The sequence below is a fragment of the Mauremys reevesii genome, linkage group 3 (assembly GCF_016161935.1).
Source record: "Mauremys reevesii isolate NIE-2019 linkage group 3, ASM1616193v1, whole genome shotgun sequence".
Lineage (NCBI taxonomy): Eukaryota > Metazoa > Chordata > Testudines > Geoemydidae > Mauremys > Mauremys reevesii.
The window spans coordinates 104313708-104334103 of NC_052625.1; the positions used below are offsets into that span (position 1 = coordinate 104313708).

General features: G+C 42.9%; 1 long non-coding RNA gene across 1 annotated transcript; it reads left to right on the top strand.

Moving 5' to 3' along the window:
• The first annotated feature begins 7854 nt into the window (after positions 1–7854).
• On the top strand, positions 7855–17372 carry LOC120400138. Its single transcript, XR_005595553.1, has 3 exons — positions 7855–7947; positions 15544–15598; positions 17069–17372. It is a non-coding gene; the product is annotated as an uncharacterized LOC120400138 (long non-coding RNA).
• The last annotated feature ends 3024 nt before the right edge of the window (positions 17373–20396 follow it).

The window sequence follows — 20396 nt, forward strand, 5'->3', positions numbered from 1 at the left end:
CCCCCCATCCCACCACACGCTGCCCCAGGGACACCCCCCTTCCCACCACACGCTGAACCAGGGACACCCCCCTTCCCACCACACGCTGCCCCAGTGACGTGCCCCCTCCCGCCACATGCTGTTCCAGGGGGCATACAATACAGAGGGGACACAACTCAGAGAGACACACTGCTCCAGAGACCTCCACTCACTGCTTCAGGGGCACACACCCCAGAGACACCCACTCACTACCCACTGCTCCAGGCGGGCACACTACAGTGAGGACACAACACCTCAGAGAGACCATACACCCCCTCCCCAGAAAGACACACTGCTCCAGTGGCACACAACAACCCTGAGACACACACCACTCCCAGAGATACATTCCACATTGGTCCAGGGTCACACACTGCATTGTGCTTCCCTCCCTGCTGCCAGTGACACACCACACCCCGCCTCTGGAGCACATACACACATCCCAGGGACACATGACCGAGGAATACACACACCGACCCAGGGATGCACATACTACCTTGACGACATACACATTCCATGCACTGACTCCGAACTGTCTCACACTTAAAAAAACACTACCAAAGCACCTAGGAAAGTGCCATCAGCTAAGCAACAAAGGGGTTAATTGAACATGCCATTGCTTCTGGTGCCAATTGCCTGGATTCCACTATAATTTTGGAATTTTTAAATAATTTTCATAAGTGATGGATAAATCAGTTTGGTTCACCTATTTTTAAAACCAAACTTTTTTGTGGCACTGCAATATTCAGATAATGCTATTTCTACACAGGATCTCTCCCTTCCAGTGTCTATCCAGATGTAAAAGATTTGAAATACTGGAAGAAAGACTGACCTCATGGTATTTCCAGTAATGGAAGCACTGGAAACCTCATGAGGAAAGCTTTTCCTAGTCCTACATTTTCAGTCCAGCTTTGCAGAGGTTAGGAAAGTGTGGATAAGCTTTGAATGAGTATCCAAATGTTTGGATGCTTATCTGAACCACAACATAAAGCTGAACCTTTTAAAGTTCACTAATATATATTTTTATACACACATGGTAACAAAGTCAAAGACAAAGGATCAGAGAGACAAAAGAAATAATTCCAGATTAGTCACATTCAATTAGTTTTTAGCCATGTCAGAAAAATGATCTACTTTTCTGCTGTAAAATGAAAATTAAATGCCAAAACACAACTGCAAACATTGAAAATATCAAAGAGCATAAAACCCTGTGAGGTGTAGTGTTGTAGTTTGAAGGAAAGGGAGGTTTTGCATCATGTATACCCAAGTAAATTCATCTCAATTTTAGTGGACAGTGAAAAAAATATCTCTTTGTATATACTATAGTATTTCTGTTTAAATGCCTATTGGATCTCTTATAAAAACCCTTCATGGTATTCTGCAGCAATTGGCAAGAACACTAATGCCTGCAAGAGTGATATTTTAGTGTTTTGGGCCATTACAGTAGAAGACATGACATTGTTATAGGCAAACTAGGGAAATATGGTCTAGATGAAGTGGTCTAGATAGATGAAATAATTATAAGGTGTGTGTATGAAGCATTATTGTAGCTGTGTTGGTCCCAGGATATAAGCTCAAAAGCTTGTCTCTCACTAACAGAAGCTGATCCAATAAAAGATATTCCTTCACCCACTTTGTCTCTCTTATAAGGTGGGTGCAAATCTAGTTGAAAGAGTAGTTAGCAGTGGCACTGTCAAACTGGGGGGACATATAAAGTGAGGTCCTGCAGGGCTCAGGCCTGGGTCAGTATTACTCAATATTTTCATTAACAACCTGGATGATGGAGTAGAGAGTACACGTACAAAATCTGCGGCTGACATCAAACTGAGAGGGATTGCAAACACTTTGGAACCAGGATTAGAATTTAAAATGATCTTGATAAACTGGAGAATTGGTCTGAAATCAATTAGATGAAATTCAAGAAAGACAAGTGCAAAGTATTGTGAAGAGGGTCTTCAAATAGTGGATTCCTGGTATTGTCCTTGTGAGCAGCAACAGTTAGAGAAGTTTATAGTCGTTAACTGGGTTCCTGCAACCCAAAAGCTAATTAGGACTGATTTTAACCATTAACAAGCAACCTAGTCCATCAAACCCACAGATATTATATAAAACACACACAAAAATTAATGAAGATAATTTCCACATTTTTCACATGTACACACAAAGGGATTGCACAGGCAACCTTAATTCTGGCATTTCCTAAACTTTGAATGCTAAAATTTACAGCCTTAACAGTTTTTTAGCATAGTTTTTTTTAAAACATAGTTTTTAAAATAAAAAAGTCAGAATCATGTGGAATCGGTCTGAACCCCAGCTTGGGTCATCATCAGGGTTTGGACCTTTAGATTCACTACACAGACCTCTACCATTCGAATTAATGGAGTAACTAGTAGCAGTAGTAGTCTATTCTCCTCTATGTGGATGAGGACTAGAAGAGGGATGCCAATGTGTTTTACAGCTATTTGCTGATAGCAGAGGACTGGTGAGACTCATAATTCCTAAGTTCTGGAGGGGAGTGTTCTCTAGTGGTCACAGACACTTTAGCCCATTCCCCCACAAGGCTGCCCCTGTTCTGCTCTCCTCCTATCTACTCCTACCCATCCTTGCCTTCCTTCATCCATTACTCTCCATGCCTTGCATCCTGCCTTCTATACCTATCCTTCCCACACCTCCTTTTCCTATCCAACCCTCTGGCTCCTGCCCCCACCACTCTCCTCCTATCTACTCCCACCCCAACTTCAGTTCCTATTCCCCTCACACGCTGCTCCTAACCAGTCCTACCCCTCCCATACTCTGGCTCATGCCCCCTATGCACTATGCACTCCTCTTCCCCTCCCTCTGCTCCTAACTCCCCACAGACTCATATACCCCTCCCCCTTCTGCTTCTTCCTCACCCTCTGGTTCCTGCCAGCCCCTTTCCCCAGCCCCCACTCCTCACTCCTCTGCACTCCAGTCAGCTCAAGTGTTACCAACCCCAAGTGTTAAAAACCCATGCCAGGCACCTAGCCCCCAAAATTAATGAAATTGGCTTAAAATCATGGAATTTTTTAAAAACTACATGTTATTTTTTGGGGCTTCTGGTTTCAGAGCAATAACATGATTCCTGGAGCTGGGGCTGTAAGACAAACATTATAGGTCATGAGACTCACAATAAAGTCAAAAGAGTTGGCAAGATTACAACTTCTTCCTCCTCCATACTGCCTGGGCCCAGCAAGGGGTGCATTAAGAACAGTGTGGGCACAGGCTCTCTGCTCTGAGTTCCAGTCCCCGACACTACAACAGCACAGAGGAGCAATTGCAGGGAAAGTCCTGCTGAGCCCCTAGAATCCTGGGCAGAAGCTTGCCCAATACAGATGGAATCTTCAGAGAATTTATCTATGAAGTGCCACCAGGCCTTACTGAGCATGTGCAAACAGTTCTTTCAGAGGCAAATTTGGGAAGATTTTCAGAGGGGCAGCAAAAGGCACATCCCTGACACCAGATTTCCTTGCCAAATTTTAAGGCCCTGCTCCAACAAAGTATCTGTGGCATTTTTTTTTAAACATGGGCAAAACAGCATATTTTCCTAACTCTTGTTCTCAGAAATGGCTGAATCATTTTCACTGAAACTTTAAAATAAAAATTCAGCCTAAGACAGATATGCAGCATGGAAAATTTCATCCCAGATGGTTAAAGCATGGCAAAGTTATAAGCAACTGAAAACAGGGCCATATTATGGGGAAGTGTCTGGCAACCTTAACTATTGGCAGTGCTTCCTGCATTGCATACAATATATGCCAGTCTCCCTTAAAAGTATGAAAGGCCTAAAATTAGAGGGATTACCAAAAATAGGATTTTTTTAAAAATATATCCACATACTGAACCCTCAACATGGAACATGTTTCTACAGCTTAAAAAGATTCAGCTATTTTCCATGTTAGAGAAACCGAAATGTAGAATCCATATTCAGCAGGGACAAATCAAGAAAAGCCTGAGATAAATATACAAATTGTACTGGATTTTATTAAAGGTACTTCAATGTGGTAAAAATAATTTAAATTTAATGTTTAGCAGCTGCCCTGCATCCTGCATTTTTACACAATGGCAATAAAATAATAATGATAATAATATAATACCAATAATAGTTAAGTCAATAAACTTCTAGAGGTATAATATCTTTTTGCTAAAGCATATTTTCTTAAGAGGCCTTGAACAATAGATTAATAATGAGCAACATATGGACAAGCCAACACAAGATAAGGAGAAAATTAGAGGCACAATAACTATTTAAATATGTTTTACTATTGTGTCTTTTATGGGTGTATGTTCCTAGTTTGACAAAAGAATCTCAATTGAATTAACTTGGAGTAATAAGGACACTGTTAATGAATGATACTACTAACAACTGCTTAATATACTAAAAAGAAAATCGCTTTCAGAATTTTTGCAGATTTTTACAGATTTTTGACAATTTTTTTTCATATGATTACAAACTCCTGGGAAGGACTCTGCTTCCTATATGTTTGTGGAGCACCTAGAAATCTGATACTGACCGGATCCCTCAGGTAATACCAGAATATAAACATGCAAACAGGGAGTATGACACATCTTGGTTCTTCCTCTTCATTTATATCAACATGGCGACATCATCATATTCTTGCAGTGCGCTACAAGCTATGTTTTTTCTCCTCCATTCACCGTATAAGAAAAGGAATAGTATAGGGATGAAGATCATGAATACTGAGATAAATATGTGAAGAGCTGGTGAAATCAATATATTAAAACCGTGAATGTGAATAAAGCTGTTAGGGTGTCATTTCATGATATCATGGTTAATTTTTTAACAAGTGTATATGCTTCCTGGTTTTATATATTTTTAAAAACTGCACCACACTATAATAACTTTGATCCACTTCACCTTCAGAAGATACCAGATTCCTGCTCCTGCCTACTCCTCCTGCATTTCTTTAGTACTTCCCATCCAACTGAATCAAACTTTGTTTAAACTACCTAAATCCAGCCCCCTCCCAAACATAACCTGCTTCACATACACACTCATATAGTTCCCTACACATCACATAACCACAATATATCTTCTATGCACATACATACACACACAAAAAAAAACAAATAAATGATGCCAGCTACACAACAGACTACACTACCAATCTTGCATCCACTAACTATAATACAATGCATCAACCACACACACATCGATTACATACACGCATGCACATGCCAGAATTTTGTCCTTTATACTTGCAAACATGCCCTGCTGCCCCCTATCCACACATATATCCCAAAACACACAGACACACACATCATGAGGGTAGTGCTGATGGCTTTCCTTATCCTCATCTCAGTCTGGTCTACACTACAGAATTATTTTAGTATAATTACATTGCTCAGAGGTGTGGATAATCTACACCCCTGAGCAACAAAGTTATACGGACCTAAATGCTGGTGTAGACAGCACTATGTCGGTGGGAGGGCTTCATCTGCCAACATAGCTACCACCTCTTGCGGAGGTGGATTAACTAAGCCAATAGGAGAGCTCTCACCTGTTGGTTTAGAGAGTCTTCATTAAAGCTTTACAGCGGTACAGCACAGTGTTTTAAGTGTAGACCTGCCCTCAGGTGGAGCTGAGGGGAAGGAAATACCAACCCTACATTTGGCTCTGCTTCCCTTCATTCTCTCCTTCCTCTGTCCCTTGGGGCTGCCTAGACCTACAGCACAGAAGTAGCCATCAGGAGCATGCTTCTGGGCTAATCTCCATGTGCACATTCACGCTCCCTGATTCTTCGTGGGGGTTGCCATGCCAGCCTGGGAATATTTAACAGGATTAAGAACACAATAAAAATATAGACAAACTCCTGATGGGAAAAGAATTCTAAAAGATAATCATTCATAACACTTTTCAATTAAATAAAAAAAAATCAAAGGCAAGTTTTGTTACTGTCTATTAGAACATGAACAGTAGTTGTGCGGACAAAGGGAGAAATTAATGGTAGGTTTTCATGACATTGGTGCAGAACTGGAGTAGGAAGTCAAAATTCAGAGAATTATGCACTAAAACTTTTCAAAGATGGGTCTTTAACTCAGAATTAGAATCAGAGACACTGTTCTACAAACCAAAGATGTTTAATTCATTATTAAAAGATATGTTTTCCCCAGGAATTGAAATTAGAGGTGTTGTTTAAATTTACAGCGGGGTGGGATTTGAAAACGACTAAATTGGAAACACTGCATGTAACCATGGGGCAGGGGGTAGGAGGGCGTAGGAAAATCCCATCACGGACGTTTCAGTTTAAATTAATTCAGTCTATTTATACATAAACATTGCTATGACACTCATTACTGAAGTAAGCAAGCACCCTATCAAGTTGGAACATGAATGTGCATGATTCCACAAATTTCCCATCTATTGTCAGATAACGAAGAGCATGTTTGTACAGATGTGTTTACATCTCATTGTAGTAGCCAAACACAGCCCAAGCTAAATTTATTTTCTATTTCAAAGTGGTATCATATCACAAAAGTTTTAGTTTTATACAATGCATGCTTAACACAAAGCTCTGCAGCGCAGGAATCGAAACCCACCAATCTCTTTTGGTGTCTAGTCTAGGTTCATGCTGGAGTTTACACTACCATCACTGCCTCTCTACTGTCCCTTATTTTAAAGGTGATACTACAAAGGAAAAACAATTGGACTTGTATTTCTTTATGATGAATAAATAAGGCCTGAAAAGGTTTTGGCCAAAGGGTATGGGGAGCAGAGATGGGAGATGTCTGCTTTTTTATTTTGGAAATGTAAGTCCTGTCTACCCAGAAAACTTTATAGTGACTGGAGACCTAGCAAAATTATGACATCACGAGAGGCAAGTAACTGAAAGTTAAGCAAATAAAAGAAGAAAAGATTTTCACTCAGACTGTGTCAAACCATAGTGTTTTGTTTGTATTATCTTAAAATTTTCCTAAAATTTATCTATCTCCTGTGCCTAATGAACACTTGATAGTTAATTGTCTTTGTTAGGGCTAGGCTACACTGAAAATGCAGCAGTGCCACTGTAGTACTTTAGTGAAGATGCTAGCTCCCATTGGTGAAGCCTTCCTGAGAGATGGTAACTAGATCCACGGGAGAATTCTCCTCTCGACCTAGCACTGACTACACCAAGGGTTAGGTCAGCTTAACTACGTTGTTCTGGGGTGTGGATTTTTCACACCCCATAGCGACATAATTATACCAAACTCATATCCTAGTGTAGACCAGACCTTAGATATTCAATATCTTAAATGGTTTTGTTGGATTGAAAAATTTAAATTTATTTCAGTGAAAATTTTTGGTTATTTTCATTTCAAAGTGTTCAGAAGGGACTGTGTTTTTTGAGTTTTCACAAAAAAAATTGAGTATAATATATATTTTGTGAAAAACATTGAACTCCAGGTTTTTGTTAAATGAAAAAAAAAATCTATACCTATTTTTATGTTTTTTATTAAAAACATTGAAATATAGTTTTAGTTCCTAAACATAGGAATAGTTTTTTGTAAAAAACAAATGACAATTTCAAACACATTTTCATCTTTTTTTTAAATAGGCTCTATTTTGATGATAAAACTTTGCTTGGAAAATTTGGATCAGCTCTACTCTCACTGAAGCTGGCTCCTTTGGTCTCCTGCTGGGACCAGGAGATTCAAGTTCTTAGCTATTTATTCTTTACCCTCATCCAAGTTCTACATCTTCCTGATTTGGAGATCTAAGTACTCTAGATTGTATCGCTATGGTTATGTGTACCGTAGGTGGGATCTCTATGTTTAGAATCCTCCAGAATCCTGTGACATCGCCACTCACCTCCCTCCAGTGCCTCCTATCATGTATGTGTGTGCCTGCTCTTTCTTTTTCTAGCCCTGGTTGCTCTACTTGCAGTGATCCCTGCTGGCAGTTTCTCTTTTCAGGTGAGTTTTCAGTGGCTCAGCCCTCCACACAGCCCATGTATAAAACACAAATAGACCCCTCCTGGGCTAGCTTTCAAATAGTCCCTGGTTTGGAATGGAACAGTGCCCCCAAGGCTTCCTCCCTGGAGACTCTTCATTTTGTAGCAAGCCTTGACCGACCCCAGCTCTCCAGCTCAGTTGCTCTTTCAGTTCAGTTCACCCCCCTTCCAAGCAAGGGCGGCTCTAGCAATTTCGCCACTCCAAGCACGGCAGCATGCTGCGGGGGACGCTCTGGCGGTCGCCGGTCCCGCGGCTCCGGTGGACCTCCTGCAGACGTGCCTGCGGAGGGTCCGCTGGTCCCGCGGCTCCGGTGGAGCATCCGCAGGCATGCCTGCGCCTAAGAGGGCCTTATTAATTTTAAAAAAAATTTTTACTCACCTGGTCTGCTCCAGGTCTTCTGCGGCATTTTGGCGGTAGGGGGGGATCCACTCCGGGTCTTCGGCAGCATTTCGGCAGCGGGAGGTCCTTCTTTGCCACGGAAGACCGGAGCGGACCCCCCACCGCCAAAGTGCCACCGAAGCCCTGGACCGCCGCCGGGTATTCGAATCGGGCCCCGCAGTTCATAAAGCCGGCCCTGGACAACGGGGCTAGCAGAGCTCTAGCTCACCAAGGGTTCAGCCCACAAAGCTTCTGATTAGCTTGGACGCACTGCTGAAGTCAGAAAGAGGCACAGGATGTTGTCTGAGCAACGAGGTGGATCCCTAGCAGGTAGGCACACACTTTGGACCCTGACTCTTGAGCCCTGTCTTCCTACCTGTTCCTGGTTCATGTCCTCATCCCAGATTCTCCTCTGTTCCTGATTCCTGCTTTCCCCCCCTCTCTCCAGGTCCCTGCTTCTCCACCCAACCTCCAACTCTAGTTTCAACCCCTGGCTCATCCCCTGACTCTGACTCCAGCTACAACCCTGGCTCTGGTTCCTGGCTTCCAACTTTGACCACTAGAACTTACCATTGATGCCTCAGTCTTTACAATCTCTATCTGAATTTTGGACAATGGCCTCTGTCATTATAGTTGACATCAAAACACAACATCAGAATACCTCAGATTTTTAATCTTGGTCCATGTAAGATGTAAAATTTACTCAGGGAAGATGTAAAATTGGTTTAAAAGGTTAAGATGGAATTTTACCCATTATTGCTTCTTTATGCTAAAGACCTAAGCAGTTTTTGTTTGTGTTTTGTCTTTACCTGTGTAATAATAGGAATGTGAAATTTGGTCTTCCCTAGTTGAAGGGCCTCTGGGGGGTGTTAGAGCATGTGCATTGTGAGCGCTCCAGTTCAGTCAAAGCGGCTGAGGCTAAAGATCCATAAATCTTATGAAGTTATGCAAATTACTTCACATATTTGATTAAGCATTACTGTATCCACATAAATAACAGCAAATGTCCTGATTAGCCAGAACCAGGGGCTGCTCTAGGAATTTGGCCACCCCAAGCACGCAGCACGCCGCGGGGGGCGCGCTGGCAGTCGCCGGTCCCATGGCTCCGGGGGACCTCTTGCAGACGTGCCTGCGGAAGGTCCGCTGGAGCCGCCTGCCGCCCTCCCGGCAAAATGCCGCCCCAAGCGCGCGCTTGGCGCGCTGGGGTCTGGAGCCGGCCCTGGCCAGAACTTAAGGCTGCAGCATGAAATGAGCTTCAGGAACATGGGAATTGCTATAATTCTTGCTGACTCTTGCATCTCTTTGGGCTAGTGTTCTAATAACTCTGGCTTTGCCCAGCCACAGCTTGCCTTGGACTAAAGGGGGAGCTGGCTGCCTTCTATCATCAGTTGGGAGATGCTGTGACTTGGCTGCTGGCCTCCAGCTGGGTCCTGGCTCTGACAGCTAATTCCCCATTGCTTAGCGGCTAGGAAGCTCTGCACAGTGTCACTCTAGCAATAGCTCTGAGTCTACAGCCATAGGTGGGTTTTGGGGGGATATGCTCTAGGTTAGAGTTCTTTCTAGGTTGTCTGCATGGTTAGAGTCTGGGGCCTTATAGTTAGTGGGATGGGGTGTACCAGGCCCTGGGATCCCCTGCTTGAGGCTTCACAATCCTACCATACCCTGCCCCAGAAAAGAGGAGAAGAGGTGAGTCCTCCAAGCTGTGTGGGAAGCAGCCAATTAGAATAGAGGGGCTGCAGGGAAACAGCCAATCAGAGCCCAGCAGGCTCTTATAAAAGAAGTTGCTGGGCCTGAGCAGATTCTGTTACTGGCAGCGACTAGGGGAGCAAGGAAGGAAGGAGCTCCTGGCTGGTTGACGGGTCTCAAGTAAGACTTCAGCCCTGAGGAAAGGGTGAAGGTGCTGAGGCTGCAGGGAAGTTGCCTGGAGAACAGAAGCAGCAGAGTTAAAAGGGATGCAGCAGTTGGTTGCTATCTGTAGGGTCCCTGAGTTGGGACCTGGAGTAGTGGGTGGGTCTGCCCCTCCCCCCCATCCCAGCCACCACTAGGGAACAGGCTGCATGCCCTGAGGAGGGAGCTTACATAGGCCCCATGAAGGGGCTGAAGACCCCAAAGAAGGTCAGTATGTATTGAACTTTAATACCTTGGAAGCAGGGCCGGCTCCAGGCCCCAGCACGCCAAGCGCCTAAAGCATTGTCCACTAGATTTGGCCTAAAGCATTGTCCACTAGATCTGGTGGCAGCCACAGCCTGTGGGCCTGGATTAGAGACCTGGGTTCAGGTTTCTAACATTCAAGTGTTTGGATATGCTTTTTTCATTTGCCTCTCTCTATCAGAAACATGCTGTAACTTCATTTTATTATTTGAAATTAGTTTCATTAGACATTAATCATGAAAGTGAAGAGAGCTGAAATAAATACATGCCTAATAAATTCCTCAGCTGAAATTAATTTGTTGTCCTTTTGACAACCCACAACGATTAATTTAAAATTTGCAGCGGTTGCTTTGAAGTTTTACCATTTTCATTATGATGTCGAAATATTTTCTGTGGTTGTTCTTTGTCTAATTTTATTCTGAGCACGTTATTTTTTGCACTGGCAAAAGGAAATTTCTGTTGTGGAAATGTTCATGCTTATTAATTTGGCAATATTAATACAGTAAATAATTTATTAAGCTAGAGGTATTTGGAAAACTAGATGATTAGTAGGTCAAATGAGGCCCCAAAGTAATGATATGATTTATAGGCTTTTCTGTGTATTATGCGAATGGGAATTTGAGTCCAGTTTCCTTTGGATTGATTTCACCATCATAAATGCTGCCATAAATCCCAATTGGTGTGTCTCTTGAAATTCTCAGCAGACAGGCTTAAAATGGAACAAAGATTGGGACTGACTTAGATGAGGCACATGAGCAGGAAAGTTGGGGAACGTGGCAATGTCCATGCAGTGCTTCTTCTGTGGAAAGGAGGAGGACTTCAGTCTACAATACTAAAATCTGCCAAAATTTAAAAATAAAATAAAAATAAAAATAAAAGTATCTCTTAAGCTACTTAGGGTATGTCTGCACTGAAATAAAAAGACCCAGAGCATGGCTGCAGCTGGCCTGGCTCAGCTGACTCGGGTTCGAGGAACTATAAAACTACAGTGTAGACATTCAGGCTGAAGCCTGAACTTTGAGACCCCATGAAGGGGGAGAGTCTCAGAGCCCAGGCTCCATCCTGAGCCCGAACACCTACACTGCAATTTTATAGCCTCACAGCCTGAGCCCTGCGATCGCGAGTCAGCTGATCCAGGCATTGAGACTTGGTGCCACAGGTTTTTTTATTTCAGTGTAGACTTACCCTTTGCTTAAAAGGCCTGCCACCTGGTTGGTTACTTTGTACACCATTCAGCTAATGCAGGTGTCAATTTAGGCCACTATTTTCCACAGGGGACAAAATAACCTCCTTCCTCAATCCATCACCATGACCTTACACCTTCTTGGACCATGATGCAGAGTCCTGCACTTAGGAAGGAAGAATCCCATGCACTGCTACAGGCTGGAGACCGCCTGGCTAAACAGAAGTTCTGCAGAAAAGGACCTGGGGATTACAGTGAATGAGAAGCTGAATATGAGTCAGCCGTGTGCCCTTGTTGCCAAGAAGGCTAACGGCATATTGGGCTGTATTAGTAGGAGCATTGCCAGCAGATCGAGGGAAGTGATTATTTCCCCTCTATTTAGCACTGGTGAGGCTACCCCTGGAGTATTGAGTCCAGTTTTGGTCCCCTCCCCCACCCACTACAGAAAGGATGTAGACAAATTGGAGAGAGTCCAGCAGAGGGCAGTGAAAATGATTAGGGGGCTGGGGCTCATGACTTACGAGGAGAGGCTGAGGGAACTGGGGTTATTTAGTCTGCAGAAGAGAAGAGTGAGGGGGGGATTTGATAGCAGCCTTCAACTACCTGAAGGGGGGTTCCAAAGAGGATGGAGCTAGGCAGTTCTCAATGATGGCAGATGACAGAACAAGAAGCAATGGTCTCAAGTTGCAGTGGGGGAGGTCTATTTGGAAACACTATTTCACTAGGAAGGTGGTGAAGCACTGCAATGGGTTGCCTAGGGAGGTGGTGGAATCTCCATCGTTAGAGGTTTTTAAGGCCCGGCTTGATAAAGCCCTGGCTGGGATGATTTAGTTGGTGTTGGTCCTGCTTTGAGCAGGGGATTGGACTAGATGACCTCCTGAGGTCTCTTCCAACCCTAATATTCTATTATTCTATTCTATGACTCTATGAAGGAGGCTGTAGTGGGTCAATGCAGCACAAAATTGCTACCCCTGATCCTCCCTTTGTTCCCCATACATACAGTCACCACTCTACTCCTCTTCCCAATAACTTCCTGTCAGCTGGGTTCAGCACTACCCTGGAATGGAAGTTGCGGCTCCCCTTACTGAATCAGAGGCAAACAGGCGATGGCTGAGCAGGAGTGGAAAGTCCAATGCCCCAGGCAAGAGGGTGGGATAAGGTATGAGGCAACTGAGGAAAGAATGAGACTTTATACGTTCTGAGACAGACATAAGGAGAACATTTCAGAAGACTGATGGGTCAGGAGAAAACTGCTGGAAGTGAAGAGTAGGGGGTGTGAAGAAGCACTGGAAGGAGGGAGAGTGCAGGATATAGAAAAGTGAGGTGAAGGGGATAGACAAGAAGCAGTGGACATAGCAGGAGGAGCAGACAATAAGCAAAGACTGAGAGGGAAAGAGAACTGGAAAGAATGTTACAGAATGAAAGAAAAGTCAGAACAAGTGGTAATAATGAGAAAATGAGAGAGGGAATGTGCTATAGAAAGGAAAGAAGGGAACATGGCAGAAGAAGGTAGAGAAGGAGAACAAGAAGCTGAGATGTAGATTTGGAATAAAATTTTGAAAAAAAGGAGAAAAGAAAGAATTAATAAAACAAATAGAAAAGAGAGACCAAAGGGAAACAGACATTGAACAACTTAGAAAAGATAGACTAAGAATGTATATAATTGAGACAAAGATTTATTTTGAATTGATTTTAGTTAAATGAAAGATACTTTTCATGTAATGTTTCTATATACTGTATATACTGTATATATGTAGAGAGAGTACATACAAATACAATTCCCATACAAAAAGTGGTAGGATTGAGAAAGCATACCAGTAAGCTAAGGGTAAACAACCCTACAGGAACATTAAACCCCAGCAACCCCTCTAGCCATTAAAAAGCCAAGACATTCAGAGTTAAGGATGATCTATGTTCTTCATTCTCTCCTTTTCATGAACCTAAATGCATCCATCCATTAAGCTATAGGGAGAAAATGGAGCTGAAAACAGACCCCCCCCCACACACACATATTTTTCTTCATTTACTTTAATTTATTTAGAGTGGCTTGCTCTGTGTTCAACTAGAATGGCACCAGTGCTGCTTGGTTTAACAGAGGGATTTAATTTTGACATTCTGCAGAGCAGTCTTAACATCTGGCCCAAATCCCAAGTAGTGTGAACACCCACAATTCCTACTGAACTCAGTGGGAATTGGGGTTGTTCTGCTCCTCTCAGGATTTGGTCCTTTCATTTTATATCCAAACCAGTTCCTGTATTATTTGAAAAATCTCTCCACATGAAAGCCATCTCTGCAATATAATGAATAAATTACCTTGTATTATGAGCATGGGATTTAGAGAAGACAAGACAGACAAAAAGGATCATTAAGATGTCTCCAATGATGCTCAGTGATGAAAAACTCCTTTGAAGTTGTACATTTGTTGTTCCTAATTTCTTCAGTCTCAATAGACAGGAAAAAAATTCTCTGTTGTCTCCCAGACAGCTGTTAACATTTACATTTATTGAAATGCAGGCTAAAAGAGAATAATAATAACTTCATTATATCATAAACTCAGCTGTACTGCGGGAGCCTACGACAGCTTACTCATTTAGGGCCCACCGTATTCACATTGAGTAGTACCTTACACCGTGAATAGTTCCGTTGAACTCATTGGGTGAAATTTTTGTTTGAAATTGATCTGACTACTCATGAGCCTGATTCAAAGCCCATTGGCATCAAGAAAAACTCTCCCACTGACTTCAACAGGTTTTGGATCAGGCCCAGATTATGGAGTTCCTCCATGGGAGTAAGGGTGCCATAATCTAGCCCCTGGCCAATGAAACAGAGAAACAAGAGTTAGTGAGAGTCTGGAAATGCTTCACTGTGGTCTAGTAAGGAGCAGATCTTTTCTAGTTTATGGCTACAATCCAATTACTTCAGCATTATATTACCCCCACTGCCTTTCAAAAAAGAGACTGGTAGGATCTTAAATTAGGTATGAATAAGGCTAAATCTTAAATAAGGATCACTGGAAACAGTGCTGTCATATATTTCCTGATCAAACTACGGCCTGCGGGCTGGATTCAGCCCATCAGGGTTTTCAATCCTGCCCATGGGATTGCCATCCCTTTGGCGCAGCGGTGCTAAGGCAGGCTCCCTGCCTGCCCTGGCCCCGCACTGCTCCAGGAAGTGGCCGTTACCATGTCCCTGTGGCCTCTGAGGGGTGGGATAGGGCAAGCGGCTCTGCCGCGTGCTGCCCTCACCTTCAGGCACCACCCCCTGCAGCTCCCATTGGCCGGGAATGGGGAACCACGGCCAATGGGAGCTTCCGGGGGGGGGGGGTGGTACCTGCAGTCGAGGGCAGAGTGCAGCACAGCCGCTTGCCCCACCCCACCCCGAGGAACCACTGCTGGACATGCTGGCCACATCCGGGATCAGCGCAGGGCCAGGGCAGGCAGGAAGCCTGTGTGCTGCTGCCACCCCAGAGCAGCTTGAGGTAAGCGGCGCTGGGCCGAAGCCTGCACCCTGAACCCCTCCTGTAGCCCGCACCCCAACTCCCTGTCCTGAGCCCCCTCCCGCACTCTGCACCCCCCCTGCACCCCAACCCCTGCTGCACCCCACACTCCTCCTGTACCCCAACCCCCTGCCCTGAGCCCCCTCATACACCCTGCACCCCTCCTAAACCCCAAGCCCTTGACTTGAGCCCCTTCCTGCACACCACCACCCCTGCACCCTGCACTGCCTCCCGCACCCCAACCCCCTGCCCCAGCTCTACATTCATGGTCAATTTCCTCATCCAGATGTTGTCCTCAGGGCAAAAAGTTTGCCCATCCCTGATCTAGAACCATCATGAACATGTTTAGGATTCAGAAGTTAATTCTATTCAAAAGGAGGCTCCACCAACATTTTGGGCAAGAGGTAAATTGTGTCATTCATTTCCCAATGGTCATGAGCATTTACCAATTGCTTGCTTATATGGAGCATGAAAACTAACATTCAAATATCCTTGAGTGAAGAATAGATCACCAAAATTGACCAATTGTATCAAATATTGGGATCTCTATGACCAGTCATCCCCTTTTATGAATAGATCTTTCCATTGCTGACAAAATGTGATATGCCTCTTATAACAAGAAAATGCACATTTATGTGTCTTTATATCTTATTAGAGCTACTGGTTAATAATTGGTTGCACATGGCTGCAATTCTAAGGAAAATTCAAATTTGTATTTTTATAATGTCTTGCTTGAGCATCCATTACTTAACTTTAGTTAAATATTTTATGTAAGAAATGCCTTCTGAATCAAATTAGAATGAAAGTAGGATTTTTACAAAGGGGAGAACTTAAAACATATCACATTTATATTCTAGAACAGAAATGAACATACTGCTTTTAATTTGATGACACTTGGTGGCCATTGTCACATGGAGTAGCACAAATATTATTTTTGTCCTTGTTTTCTTTTGATGAATATGGCTGAATACAAAATGACTGGTGACAAAAGCAAAATTAAAGTGGAGATAGAGTCAAGACTGACAGATATCAAAACAAGCATACAGTACTTTCACTATTGTCCCACACTGAAGTTCTTAATTTCAAGGGTTTTTTAATACTTACATATTTTTTGCCACTCAATTCATGAAAATGGAGTCATAATGGGGCAAACTCATCAGGAAAGCAGAGTGCCTCTTTATAGAGAGGACAATGCTGTTTGTCATTTTATGAACTGCAAAATACAGCTCATCTGACTTGGTGTCAGTGGTGCAAATATCTGCAACTTAACCATTATGGTCTAAATATTTCCATAAATGTAGCCCCTGAGGCTTCCCTGATTTGCAGAAATCAGGAGTAACAGTTCATTTAGTTTCACAAACATATTGCGTGTTTACAAAACTTAAGCTCCCCATTAACTTTTCCTTTGTAACATTCAAAGGCAGCCTGGAAAGAGAACTACAAGAAAACTTTTCAGGGAAACAATGCAGTAAAATATTTAGCATTATTTTGCTCATGGAATGACTAGGGAGGACTGACCAAGGCTTATGAAACTTATAATACAAGACAGAGCATGCTGGGTACCTTGTCTCCTAAACCAATGTGACCTTAGTTAATTGGACAAGCATTGTTGCTGTGGGCAAACTGGAAGCAATATTTCTCATGTTTTATGTTTGTGTCCTACTCTTGTTAGGCAATGGGAACAGATTTGGTAGCAATTGACACTGAGTTGCCCTCAGGGCAAAAATTGTGGAATGCTAGGGCATCTGTATTGTGTTTTTGTGAACCTGTATTATTTTTTAATTTTGAACTAGCCCTAGATGTCTTAGATTTTATTTTTCCCTGAGGGAAAGAACTGGCAAAACTCCATGACTTTTCTACTTGCTTTTCAAAAGGAACAACAGGTCTGGAGGGATGGTCAGCACAAAAGACTCCTCACCATGGAAACGACAGTATGTGTAAAACATCTTTGTGGAAAATGTCATGTGGGATGATCTAGGACGTATATAAAATCCTGACCAATAGTGAAAATGTAACCTTTTGTCTAAGCTGAAATGAAAAGAGATGGAGAATGTGTAGACATGTAACTCTTGTACCAAAAAAGAAAAAGTTGTGTATTTGGGAGGCAACATAGTGATACACTCAGCTTACGAATGTGTGTAGAAGACAAGCAACTCAAGTAAAGAACTATCTTAATAAAGTCACCAAGAATCTTATACACTTCCTGTGTCTTTTTAGATACAAATGTCATATTGTAGTCTAATATTCTAGCTCTCATTACACTTGTTTAGATTCTTTAATCACTGATTTATCAAAACAAATCTCATACAGTGCAATGAGGCAAATCACTAAGCCAGTGGCTCTCATCTTTCCAGACTACTGTACCCCTTTCAGGAGTCTGATTTGTCTTGCGTACCCCCAAGTTTCACCTCACCTAAAAACTAAGTGGGTTTTAGCCCAAAAAAGCTTATGCACAAATTTTTTAGTCTCTAAGGTGCCACAAGTACTCCGCATTCTTTTTCCTTGCAAAATCACACATACAAATACAAGTATCATAGCACACTATTACTGAAAATTTGCTTACTTTCTCATTCTACCATATAATTATGAATTAAATCGATTGGAGTATAAATATTGTACTTACATTTCAGTGTATAGTATATAGAACAGTAAAAACAAGTCATTTTCTGTATGAAATTTTAGTTTGTACTGACTTTGCTAGTGCTTTTCCTGTAGCCTGTTGTAAAACTAGCAAATATTTAGATGAGTTGATGTACCCCCATGGAAGACCTCTGAGTACACCCAGGAGTACACGTACTCCTGGTTGAGAACCACTGCGCTAAGACAACAATTCAGTTGCAATATCCAGATGAGGGTAATAATATCAACCCCCAAATAAATTTGGCCAATCATCTTATACTTTCTTAGATTCTCTCAACAATGTTTGGGTTTGTATTCCATCTGCGTATACCATGGCTAATAAAGATATTTCATGTTTGCTCTCAAAAAGCCGGCATCATGTTGCCTAAATTTTATTTTCATAGCAACATTCCCCTTGGTGAAGACTCAGTTGACTCCTCATGGAGCTGCTGCCAGACAGCAACTCCATGGGGACCTCTGGTACAGGCTGAGAATCTAGGCTTCCTTCCAGTTCCCTGCTCTGCCCTGCATTCCTCACCCAACCTTGCCCCATGCAGGTCTTCTCCAACTCCTGCCCATCCACAGCTCACCTTATTGAGTCTCAGTATCTCCTTCCACCCTCCTTTTCCAGTGCCCAGTGGCACCATTTGCCTGCTGCACTGTGGCGAGCTCCAGATAGTGTCACCTTTGGATGCTGGTAGCATGGGGATCTCAGTCTGTATGCACCAAGTCATTGGCCTTCCCCTCTGCACCCACAGCCCCATTCTCTTCCTACATCCTCTTTCCTGCTAGAACCTCAGTCTCTTCCCCTGTCCCTTTCTTCTTTATACTCCATGTTTTACCATCAGCCTCCCTGAATTCCAGGCTCTCAGCGACAAAGCTGTTGAGCCAGAGAGGCAGGCTGGCGGTGGCAGAGAACAGAAGTAGCTGGTGAAATTTGAGACCTGTTCTTTGAGGAGATCCAATATATTTTATGGAACTCGTGGGACTAAGTCTGAGCTGTTATGAAAATGTCTGTGTGGCGGCTAGAAGTCTTCAAAACATGAGACTCTGAGGATTTTTTTATAGTCTCTTTATTTTGAGTCTTTCACCTCAGAATCAGTGAATATTTGATTAAAACCATATATGGACAACTCAATTGATCCATGAAGACTTAATGTATTTAATTAGTGTGCTGGGGCAGTAAGAACCCAGCTGCTCTGGTCATTGAACCATGGTCAGTTGGTTGGTGGGATGAGTGTAATGATTTTTGGATAGATCCCCATTAGACATTCAACATGGGCCTATTCAGACACAGTTTTACTCTCCATCAGTTTGCCTCCCCACTTTCCCTCTTTCCCCAACAAATTCATCACATTTCCTTCCCCTTTCTCCACTCTCACCACACTCTTAAACCCATCAAAGCCTTCATCCCTGCTCCCCCTGCACTCCACAAAACCACCAATCAGTTCATTTTCCTGCACAATACCTCACTGTAATGGCCCTTCAAAGCCATGGTGGCTACTTGAGGTCCCCTCAAATATTCATGGCTACCGCAATCAGCTACATCCCCTGTCACTCTGGTGGTGCCTTCAACTTTTCCCATGGCTTCTTTACTTCAAGTAGCACTGTTTGGGAGAATACTCCATATTATAGCGACATGCCAGCCCCACTATAGTTAAGGTTGTCTCACAATATCTGTTTAAAGGTTGACCTTTCTAAGTCCTCTAAAATTGACATATTTAGATTTCTTTGAAATCTGGTATTCCTCTAGAGGGTGCAGGATAGGATTAGTCACCCACATTTGGACTAATTTGAGTCAGGGTTCTGGAAGTATAAGCGCTAAAAATAATAACCATTAAAAAAAAAACTTTCTAGGTGAGTATGTTTGGTCCAGAGCTAGAGATCAAACTACTGATGTGATGAGGGTCAAATGCTCTCAATCTGTCAAATTTTACCCAAAATAGTGGATAGCACCCACTAAATCATTGGGAGACCCAAACTGATACCAGTGTTTAAGAAAATATATATTTTTACTGTGCATATGCACCAATAGAGAAAAATGGTTAAAGGATTTCCACTCCTGCCTGTTGATATGGTTTAAAGCTCCACTCTTGTAAATGCTCTAAAATCTGAATGGATCTTTGGGTTGTTTTGAAATGTGGTGGGCCTCATGGGGATGGGTCAGGGTGCCAAAGCAGGCTGCTGGGACTCAGAGGGTGCATGTGAGTGGGTGTGCATGGGTGGGGTGGTGGACTCAGTATGCTAATTTCAGGGCAGGATACATACAACGGCTGTATTGATTACTAATGCCTGCCAACCACGTATTTTTCCCTATTCAAAAAAAATGGAAATTCAAAGGCAAAAAAAAATGTTAATGCAGACTTAAGGTGGCGTGGTGGTACATCATCCCCTTGCAGAATGTTGAATTGAGCAAGACTCAAACTTAGGAAAACCAGGCAATGCAGAGTATAGCCCATGCACTCTAACTCTGCCCTCTTTCAGCAGTGCCCTAATTTGCCTCACTAACATACATACCTTTACTCTGCCAACCCCACAATTGCTTCACCTCATTTTACAACCCATTCATTCACCCCCACAGGC